A 10,633-nucleotide genomic window follows, 5' to 3' on the forward strand; every position below is an offset into this window, starting at 1 on the left:
GAGAACAAGCTGTAAATAGGGAAAAGAAAAGTGCAATATATAATAATTATTCTTGGACTATTAATAAGCATAACTGGTCTTGTCCCAGGAAAACCAGGATGCAAGGTCATTCCCAACCCATGTCAGGCTGGTGTGAAGCTGTAAGAGTCTTCTACCCATGAACACCTGGAGAGATACAAGCATGTTCAGAGGAAGGTGGTTTGCAATAGCAAAACCTGGTGTTACAGACTGAATGTCTGTGTCTGTCCAAAACTCGTTATATTGAAGCTGTAACCCCCAATGCAATAGTGGGCAGTAAGGTCTTTGGGAGGTTTTTAGGTTAGATCATGAGGTCATAAGGGTGGGACCCTCATGATGGGGTTAATATCACAAGAAAAAGAGAAATCAGAGCTTTCTCTTTCTCTACCATGTGAGAACAAGTAAGAAGGTGGCATCCGCAAACTACCAAGAGAAACCTCACTGGGAACTGCATCGGCCACCACCTTGATCTTGGACTTCCCAGCTTCTGAAACTGGGAGAAACAGGTGTCTGTTGTTGAAGCCACCCAGACCATGATATTCTGTTATAGCAGCCCAAGCTAACTAAAACACCTGGAAACAATCCAAATGCCCATTAACAGAGAGTAGATGAACAAACTATGATATATTCACATCATAGAATATAACAGAGCAGAGGTACCTGGGTGGCTCAGTCAGTTAAGCATCTGACTCTTGATTTCGCCTCAGGTTATGATCCCATGGTAGTGAGATCGAGCCCTGGGGTGGGCTTCATGCTGGGTGTGGAGCCTGCTTAAGATTCCCTCTCTCCCTCTCCATCTCCCTATCCCCCTCTCCCTCAAAAAGAAAAAAAGAAAGAAACAAGAATATAACAGAGAAGTCAACAAGATTAAGCTAAAGCTATACACAGCAATATGAATAAATTCCAAAAATACAATGTTGCATTTTAGAAAAAATAGGTTCTAAATGAATATATACAGCATAATATGCTTTTATCAAATTAAAAGCAATTTTTTAAAAAACATACTTTGTACATATGATTGAATGACTGTGGATAAATTTATGCTATGTCAACTTAGCTAAGCTAGAACTACATTTCCCAGAATTACCCTTTCTGCACAGTTCTGAGCTAGCAAGTTCCTCAAAAGATATTGTGAACAATATTTAGAACAATATTATGAATTATATTGGACTTATTTGGGGTGCCTGGGTGGCTTTGTTGGTTAAGCATCTAACTCCTACTTTCAGTTCAGGTCATGATTTCATGGGTTGTGAGATTGAGCCCCAAGTGGGACTCTGAGCTCAGTGAGGAGTCTACTTAAAGATTCTCTCCCTCTATCCCTCTCCCTACTCACATGCACATCTCTCTTTATTTCTCTCAAATAAATAAATCTGAAGAAGAAGAAAAAGAAGAAGGAAAAGGAGGCTCTTCCTTAAGCTCAGAAGGTTGGTATAAGGTACCAGGCACTGCTGCAACTCACACACATTGTCACGGACCTGCTGGCTCATCACATTGGCATGGGCAGCAGGTGGGTCCAGAGCAACTCCACCTTCCCCTCCAGCCTCTGAATCCTGGCCCAGTGAGTACAGCTCCTGGGGTAGCCGCTGAAGCCATGACTCCTGAACTCCTGCTGGGTCTTCTCCTTTAGCTTCCCCAACTCCTCGTCTAGACCCAGTAGCAGACATAGAACGATAACGATACAGCAATAATTTAACTAGATCTGGCACTACATAGAGTTGAATCTCTTTAATAAGTTCCATATTCAGTATCATTCCTATGTTTCTGTTTCTATGATCAACCCTTAATATACACGAGATAATACAATCTAAGCAAGTAAAGGAATGGTGAATACGGGATTCAGAATGCTGGTTACTTAGGTTGAGAGAAGACAAGAGGTAAGACTGGAGAAGAACCATAGATGTAACTTATTTTCATAATTCTAGTTTTTGTGCTGAGCCGTATGTTCATAGGGGTCTATCACATGAAAAATAAATACAGTTGGATGTATGAATGGATGGAAGGGCCTGGTTGGACCAGTGGAGGATCATGAATACTGTAATTATGTTAACCTAAGATAGAAGAAAGGGAGAGAGAGAGGACAAGCCATTTCTTTTGAAAGAAGATGACCTGGATACTGTGTCATCTCTTTAACTTACCTCTTGTTCATTTAAACTCGGTCCCCTGGGCACATCTAATTGCAAAGCAGGATGGGAAATATCTTCAGTTAGGCAGGCCATGTTATCTGGATGAATTTCAAGGTGGTCTATGTCTACAGGGAAGAAGAAGACAAGGGCTCCTCAGAGATAATAAACAGGCTCTGCTCCAGGGGAAGGCTATAGAGACAATGAATTTATGAGGTATTTTGGAGAAAGAATTGGTAAAGTCTATAATGAACATAGATGTCCAAAAGCACTCCATGAACCAATGTATGAAACCAAGAGATTGGTGAGGGAATGTTGAGGATATTTGCTTTGAAATCCTCCCAAAGGACCTTCCTAAAGGCATTAAAATTTTCCTTAGGAGACTCATTTCCTCTTCATTGGATATGCTCTCTAGGACTCCTATCAGGCACCATGTTTTCCTCTAGCCAAGGTGCTAACAAGAGACCTGTCTTAATTTAGCTCATGCAAAAATAAACTGAAAAGTCAGTAGACTTACATGAGACTGAAAAAGTTGAGGCCTCTTTCCGCCCTGACCAGATTGCTCCTAACAGCATATGCTCCGTAGATGTTTGCCTTCCTCACCTTCTAGAGGAAGGCTTGTTTTGAATCCATTCCCAAATCTGGTTCTCTAGGTTCCTTGCTGTCTTTGGAAGTTTCCAGTATCCTTCTAAATAAACTTTCAATACACTTCCAGTAAATTTCCAGAGTTGGTTTCCATTGTCTGCAGCCAGAAGGTATAATTGGTACACCTGGAGACTTCATACACCTGGATACCTGATACACCTGGACGTCGCTGCCCCTGATCTGTGTCTTTATAAATATAAGTCCTCTCTCTGCCCTTTGGGGTTCTCATCCATAACATGAAAGGGTAGAAACAGATTTGTTTCCAAGTTTCCATTTAGTGGAAAGATTCTATGACTTGATGTAAGCTAATTGATGATCAAATGGGGAAACTATAAACTCTTTCCTATAATCTGACTTCCAGACTCCACTCTGTACAAGTGTTGCAGCCTCCTATAAATAGTAATATGCTCCAGAATCATTGTGGGTTTAGTCTTACAAAAGATAGAAAGACCACAACAAAGGTCAGTTCCCAGATTTTACTCTTACCCTACAAAAAAAGTGACCAAAAAGAGTGATTCATTAAAAAAAAAGTGTTTTGGTTTTACCCAAACGAATTCCGGGCAAATAAAGCCAGGCTGCCCACGGAATTCCTATTATATCAAATTCCTAGTACAGTGTAATTGAATTTCTCTTTCTCACTGCCATCACCACTACTTCTGGAAGAAAGCATGTTGAGGCATGGAAAGAGTGCTGTACGTAGTCCATTGTTCCACATGGATTCCATAAACAAATGCCCAAGTTGGAAAAATGATGAAGCTGCAGTAGGCTATCACCTTCCAGCTAATAATACAGTTGAGTAAATGTAATGATATTGCACAAAACAAACACATTCAGAACTCTACCTATGAAGTCATGAGGATTTCCCAAGATGTCCAGGGAAGAGAAGGGATGCAGCTGGCAAAATGCATGGCATGGATTGAACAGCATGAAGAAAGCAACTGACTACAGCTGTCTGTGCAATTTGGCAACCTGCAACTATTCAGACAAATCTAAGCAAATCACTACCCCTGACTTCCTGATGCCTCCAGGAAAGTCCCGTAATGACTGCTCTGTGCTGGCCTCCTAGGTAGGGGTGAGGGAAATATGCAGATTCCACAACTTTAGGGCTTTCCTAGGACTTTAGCTCAATAGAGCAGCTGCCACCCTTCCACAGATTTGGCTGTTTTCTGCAAAATCCAAGTTTTCATTAACTAATCATATGTTTTCAGGCCTTCCCACTGTGGTGTGGTGTCCATAGCTAGCAGGCTAGGCATCGAAGCTCCATTCCCCCCATAACCCAGCTATATGGAATCCCAACACCCATCACGTAGCCCCAGCTGGGGAAAGTTGAGGTTTGCCGTCTGCCCACCTGGCCATACCTTTCTAAATCTATTTCTAAGGTTTAAGTAGGAGCAGTCGTAACTGGATCCTTGCACATGGCGGTCACCTGGAGGCACATGTCCAGCCTGAGTCCTGGCAGCTGCCTCCCCACCCCCAGTCTTTCCTGCAGCTGTCAGGATGGCTGCTGCTCTGCTTGGCAGCCATGGTCATCTAGTTAAACACATTTCACTGGTGGGAAAGTGATTTTTCAGCTCTGACCAGTCTAGAACATGATGTAGAATGGTTAAGTGGGGAAAAGTCCTACCAATGAAGTCTCTTCCCCTCAAAAAAAATAAAAAAGAGAGAGAGACAAAGAGAATCTTTTAAACTTGCTCTTTTTGCCCCAGTAACACTTTAGTGAAGCTGCCTGAAAGGAGATTGTGACCAAAAAAAGTCTTAGGAGCCACTGGCAGAGACTGCTGGGTCCCAGCAGGGAGACTTGTAGCTCCTTCAGAAATCAATGGCTTAGCAATATTGAGGAGGGGGAGGGTAGAGAAAGCCTGTCTTACAGTCAACACAGTGAGGAAGAAGTGCTCCCTTCACTCAGCATGCTTGGGGAAGGGCAGTAAGAGGATTCTGAACGCAGTCAAAACAGCCCAGGTGGTGTAGACAGCAGAACAAGAAGGCTCCTCCAGGAAGTCAGCTCCCCAGAGGAAGAGAGACACAGAGAGAACACAGTTACTCTACATGATGATTATAAATCAACATAATCACAGAAGAAACATCTAAGTACCTAGTTTGTTGCCACGTATACGTCAGGTGCTTAATAAAAACTTGCTGGGGATGGAGTTAAGTGTGACTTGCTAGACCAAGCCTGTTTTAATGTCAATGAAATAAATACAGTACCTACTGAAGTGAAGTGAGGTGACGTGACACGATGTGATGCGACGTGATGTGATGTGAAAGGTGGTAGGTTTGTGCTATAATTTGAGGAGCAATGGAAAAATGGTCCCTGTCCCAAATATCTCTTCTACTGGAGTGCCAGTGTGCTAGAAATTTTCACATTCCTCTACCAGATTAACGGAGTCAAGAGAAGTGTTGGAAGGCAAATGTTGTCCCTTCAGTTCCCGCGATCTCCCAACTCAAGACTCAGCACTGAGAGATTCACAGGTGCTGCCTGGACTCTGGCCTGAGAGGGCTCTGAGGCCCCACCTGGTCATCAGAAAGGAGTATGGGCCCAAATCACTGATATCCACAGGGACACGGAAAGAAGCTTTGTATGGAAAATGCCAATATTTGCCATACCTGTCACCTGGCCTGAATTCTTTGGACCTATTAGCCTCACCTTACAGGCTCCTAAGGGAATATAAACTGGAATGAACATTCACAAGTTAGGAAGGGTCCAAAACATGAAGATATTGTCTCAAAAGCAGGCCAGGATATAAACCACTGAAAAGCAATATGAGCCACGTGAGTTTGGCGGTAAAAGATGGAGAAAGTTTACTTGAAATCTACCTTTGCCTACTTCAGTCTTGCCTTGAATCAGTGTGTACTGGAGACTCCACAGTCTGGAGAACAACCACAGCTTTTACTCCCCCATTACATGAATTTGTCTGGCCCTTGTCAAACTTTCCCATCAAGTTCATCCAACTGCAGAGGAAAGTGAATATGTCACTCTGTAGGCACCAAGAGCCAACAGCCTGCCATGAGCAAAATAGGTCTTTGAAGCCTTAGTTTTAACTTGAGAATTCACGTAAAGTTTATATTCTATTACATGACTCTTCACTTTCATGTAGAAATCACTGATCAGTTCTATGAAAGCAATGCTGTCTGCTGTGACAAATAAAGAGCTCACTCAATGGTTTAATGCTCTAGACCTGTATTACTTTGCATGAAGTCCATGTGAATGTGGCTGGCGAGTGGACAGCCTGCCCCTTGGTCTTGTGACCCTAGCTTCCTTCAGGGCCTCTGCAATCTCTCCATTCAACTATGAGGTGTGGAAAGGAGTGCTTTTTTAATTGCTTGAGCCCAGAATTCATAGTCATTTTCCCCACTTCGCTTGAACAAGAAGTCATCACATGCAATAGAACCTGGGAAATATAATCCCTGATCACCCAGCACCAACTCCGGATAGCTATACCTCATTTGCTAATATCTTAAATTCTCTATCTCCCTAAATCAGGGAGAAAAGTTAATCTTCTAGGAAGTTCTGCTGAGTTTCATTCCCTACCTTTACTGCTGCATATTCTCAGAAAGGTATCTATCCCCATTTAAGAAACACATAAGTAGTCTATTTTCAATAAGATTCCATTTTCATCTGTAGCCTCGATGGAAACCAATTTGAATGAACTACCCCACCTCCTCTTCTCTCTCTCTCTCTGTTCCCTTCTGATCCTCTCAATCCAGTTAGGTACCATCAGGATTTTTGAAAGTGGGCCCAAAGCCATGTTGAATATTACCAGGAAATGGCTGGCTGGCTGTCTACCAAGAGGCCTTCCGAAGTGGCATTATCTTAATGAATTTTTCACGGTCCAAGGTCTGGCCAGAAGACTTACAGGTCCAAAAATTCAATCTTGTTAGTGTTCCAAGATGTGCCTGACTTGGGAGGGCTGATTTATGTGAACGATACTCAAAAAACACCAAAACTTCTCACCAAAATGTCAATGCTTCCATTGACAAGGGAATGTGCAGCTGTCAGGAAGAACAAATACTCACACTCCTCTCCCCAGCACTTTCTCTCCTTGAAGAAAATCTACACAGGAAGTCAATTATAATCAGAAAGCTCCTTAGTAGTCTGGAATCAGAGCAAGGGCAGTTTAGTTAGATGACTTGAAAGCTTAATGGCATCACACGGCCGGGACCTGATGAAGCCATCACCCCTGGAACATTCATACCAGCTTTTCAGGGCTCCTCTGGCCTGTCCTCTGAGTTCTATGCCCACCAACTCCCTTTCTGATTGACACGTTCTCTCTTCAGACACAGCCAGACCATCAGTGGAGATATTGTCACATCCATCCTCTTTTCGTCTCTAAGGTGCATTTGTGTATATCTGGTCACTTTCATCCTAGCTCTCAGATCTCAGAAGAGGAGAAAATGGGAAAGAGCAGGTAGTTCATGCTCTTCTCTGCCTACAACAGAGAATTTCTGATATTTTCCTAAAATGGAATGTAGGAACTTACCTGAACATAGAGAGATTGGGTATGTGTAGACCTTTGACTGAAAAAAAAAAAAATGCTTCTCTCCTCTTCTGCAGAGACTGCAGCAGACCCAGCTACGGAAGACTTGGAGACTTTTGTATCAAGGTCGTAACCCAGAGCTACTTGCGGCAAATACACATCAAAACATGAGTCCTAATCAAAGCCAAGAAAGTTCACCAAGTTCAGTGCCAGGGAAGGGGATTGATTTTCAGTTGCACTGGGTGAGAACCAGACTGTGGATAGAGCAGGGTCAGATAAAGATCGCTAGCCATGGTGCGAGAAACACGCCCGGAAACAGATAACAAAGGATTCCAGTGAACTAGAACAAGGTGGGAGCTTGAAAACACACCAAGAGGCTCCTTCTTGTTGGATATTGGCCAGTTAAAAGCCCAAGACGAAGCCAGGCACTAGGCAATCTGGGAAAGTAATCTTCAACTTAGTTTGTGACATCAATATACAGTGGTAAGGAAAGGGACTCAAGCATAGAGAACCATGAAAGACAGTCCACAGCCATTCTGCACTCACATCTAACCAGCACATACAAGAGACCTGCTTTGCGATTTCTGCTCTGGCAGTAACTGGAAGCTTGATTTCTGTAACTCCCTCTACCTCTCTGAGCCTTTCTGCAACCCCGTTTGCCTCTTCTGTTAAATGAGGCATTTCAAATCAGTGCTCTCCTTTCCTGATATACGGTGACACTGTGTCTGTAAAGATATCACACCCCTCTGAGCACACATTTATTAATATCATGTGCTGAAAAGATCACCTGCTAGAAAAAAGGGGGCTTTTTAAAAACTTTTTAATTTATAACATATTTACATACATACATAAAAGTGTGTTAAACGGTCCTGTAACCAGCTCCCAGATGAAGAAACAGGACATTTATCAGCTCCTCGAAAGCTTCCCTTCCCTGTCACTACCTAACCCCAAAAGCAACCACCATCCTAAGTTTCAAACGGGATGATAGATTAGTTTTGCCTATTTTAGAACTTTACGTAAATTGAATCATTCAGCAGTACTCTTTAGTGTCTGGCTTTTTCCGCTCAATTATTTGTGAGTCTCACCCATGTTGCTGCAGATAGCTGGAGCTGGTTATTTTTGCATTGCTTATAGTTCCACTATATAAATATACTGTAATTTATTTATCCACCTTATCATCCACACACTTTTGAGTTGTTTTTTATTGTGGTATTATGAAGAATGCTGCTATGAAAATTTTTACACATGTCCTTGGGTGCACGTTGGTAAACATTTCTGAATTTGTTATCTATTGCTGTGTAACCAATTACCACACAATTCAAGCAACACACATTATCATACAGCTTCTGTGGGTCAGGAGTCTAAACATGGCTTAGCCAGATCCTCTGTTTCAGGGTCCCTCACAAGGCAGAATCAAGGTGTCAGCCAGGGCTGGGGTCTCATCTGACATCCCAACTGGGGAGGGATTTACTTCCAAGTCCCACTGTGGTTGGCATAATTCAATTTCTGGAAGGCTGTTGAACTGAGGTCTTCAGGTCTTAGCTGGCTATTGGCCAAAGTCCAATTTAGTTCCTCCCCATGGAAGACTCTCTAACATCAAAGCATGGAAGCCAAGAAGGCAGTAGAGAGAGTCTGCTAGCAAGACAGAAGTTACAATTTTAGGAAATGTAATCATGGAGGTCATATCCCATCATAATTGTTGTATTTTTTTAGTCAGAAGAAGGTCATAGGTCCCATTCACACTCAAGTGGGGGGAAGATCTCACAAGGGCATGAATCTCAGGAGGAGGAGTTCATTGGAAGCCATCTTAGTATCTGCCTACCGCAATTTCTGTTGGGATTGGAGTTGTCTGCTCACAAGTCCAGCTTCAGTTATGGAAATCCACTGGTTTTCTGGTGTAATTTTACCAACTGACACCTTCACCAACATGTGCTCCACATCTGGGATTGGTTTTTACTTAGGTTTCTTTCTGGTGTGAGTTATCAAATTGGTTCGGATAAAATTTAAAAAATGGTTTTCTGCACTATAAGGTATGGTATATTTAGGAAGGTACCTTACTCTGTGACTGAATTGAGAGGCAGAATTCTAAAGTCCTTGCCTCAGACCTACTCACCCCTTATCTCCACTGACTACAAAGGCAATGAATCTCTGTTAAATGCAAAGTCAGAGAAAGGCCAGCTGGTAGTGTTGGTGGCACCATACTGTAGAGTGAGGGGTCTGGACAGTCTGCCACCAACTCATCTACCAGAGTCCCCTGGTAATTAGTCAGCTTCCACAGAGCCTGGGGTGAGCCACAGGAGTGACTCTGATTGGGTCCTAAGCTGTTAACCAATCCTGCATTGATTCCCTGCACAGAAAAGTTGTCCCTGTCATTTCTCTCTTCCTAACAGTACACACTGTGGACATTCCATAACTGATTAGAACAACACAATAGAAATAATAACACTACTAGGCATTGACTCCCAAGAAGTGCTTTCTAGATTTCTCTGTTTCAAACAGGGCATGGACCTCGAATGTAAACTAATCGGGGGGGGCAATGAATGGGCCAAAAGCATTTTTAGAATTTATGTAAGTGTGATTAATATTTCTGCCCATGCGTGTCTAGCAGGGTCAAATCCTCAAAGCCATTAAATAGTGGTAGTAACAGTAATATGAGCAAGCTGCCTGAATTTGAAAAACTTCAAAATGTCTTCAAAGAAGTTCTTAAGAGACAATTGACTTGAGTATGTTCTGCATAAAATACCCTCCTGTGGACACCTGTGAAATGTTGAGGCTAATTGGGGCTTCTGATGCTGATTGTGAAGGAGTCTTGGGGTTGCTGTTTTTCCTCCACCAAATTCCATCTCTTTTTCTACTACTCCCTTTCATTGGGACTGTTAGTGTATCAGATGTAAAGAGTATTAAATGGAAGTGTGCTTTTGTGTGGAAGTCATTACAGTGAACACCTGTTCACTGTTGAGTTTAATTGGACTACAGCTGGTGCTGATTGTGTGTGAAGGGGGGCTGCTCCTCTCGCCTGCCGAGGCGTTCACCATCGGTGGTAACAGTGGGGAAGTCAACGCTAGGAAGCTGAATGTGCACATGCCACAGTCAAGTACTCTATGTCCTGTATGGCTGGTTGCCTCTGCGGTATCCTATGGCACACTTAGCCAGACAAGAAGTAAAAAAGGTACCTGTTTCTCTGGTCTACTTCCTTATATCAGCTCAGCTCTATACAAGAAAATTCAGGGATCTGTAGGAGAGATAATTGATATAAATTTAGCATAATTATTTCCAAAAGAAACAAAGAAACTCTGGCAAGTTTGTTCAGAGTGATAGTCTCAGCAACATTAGCTGCTCACTTGTGTCCAGAGATGACAGGCACTGAACACACAT

Source organism: Mustela putorius, unplaced genomic scaffold (genome assembly GCF_011764305.1).
Source record: "Mustela putorius furo isolate JIRA1106 unplaced genomic scaffold, ASM1176430v1.1 tig00000275_pilon_pilon_pilon, whole genome shotgun sequence".
Classification (NCBI taxonomy): domain Eukaryota; kingdom Metazoa; phylum Chordata; class Mammalia; order Carnivora; family Mustelidae; genus Mustela; species Mustela putorius.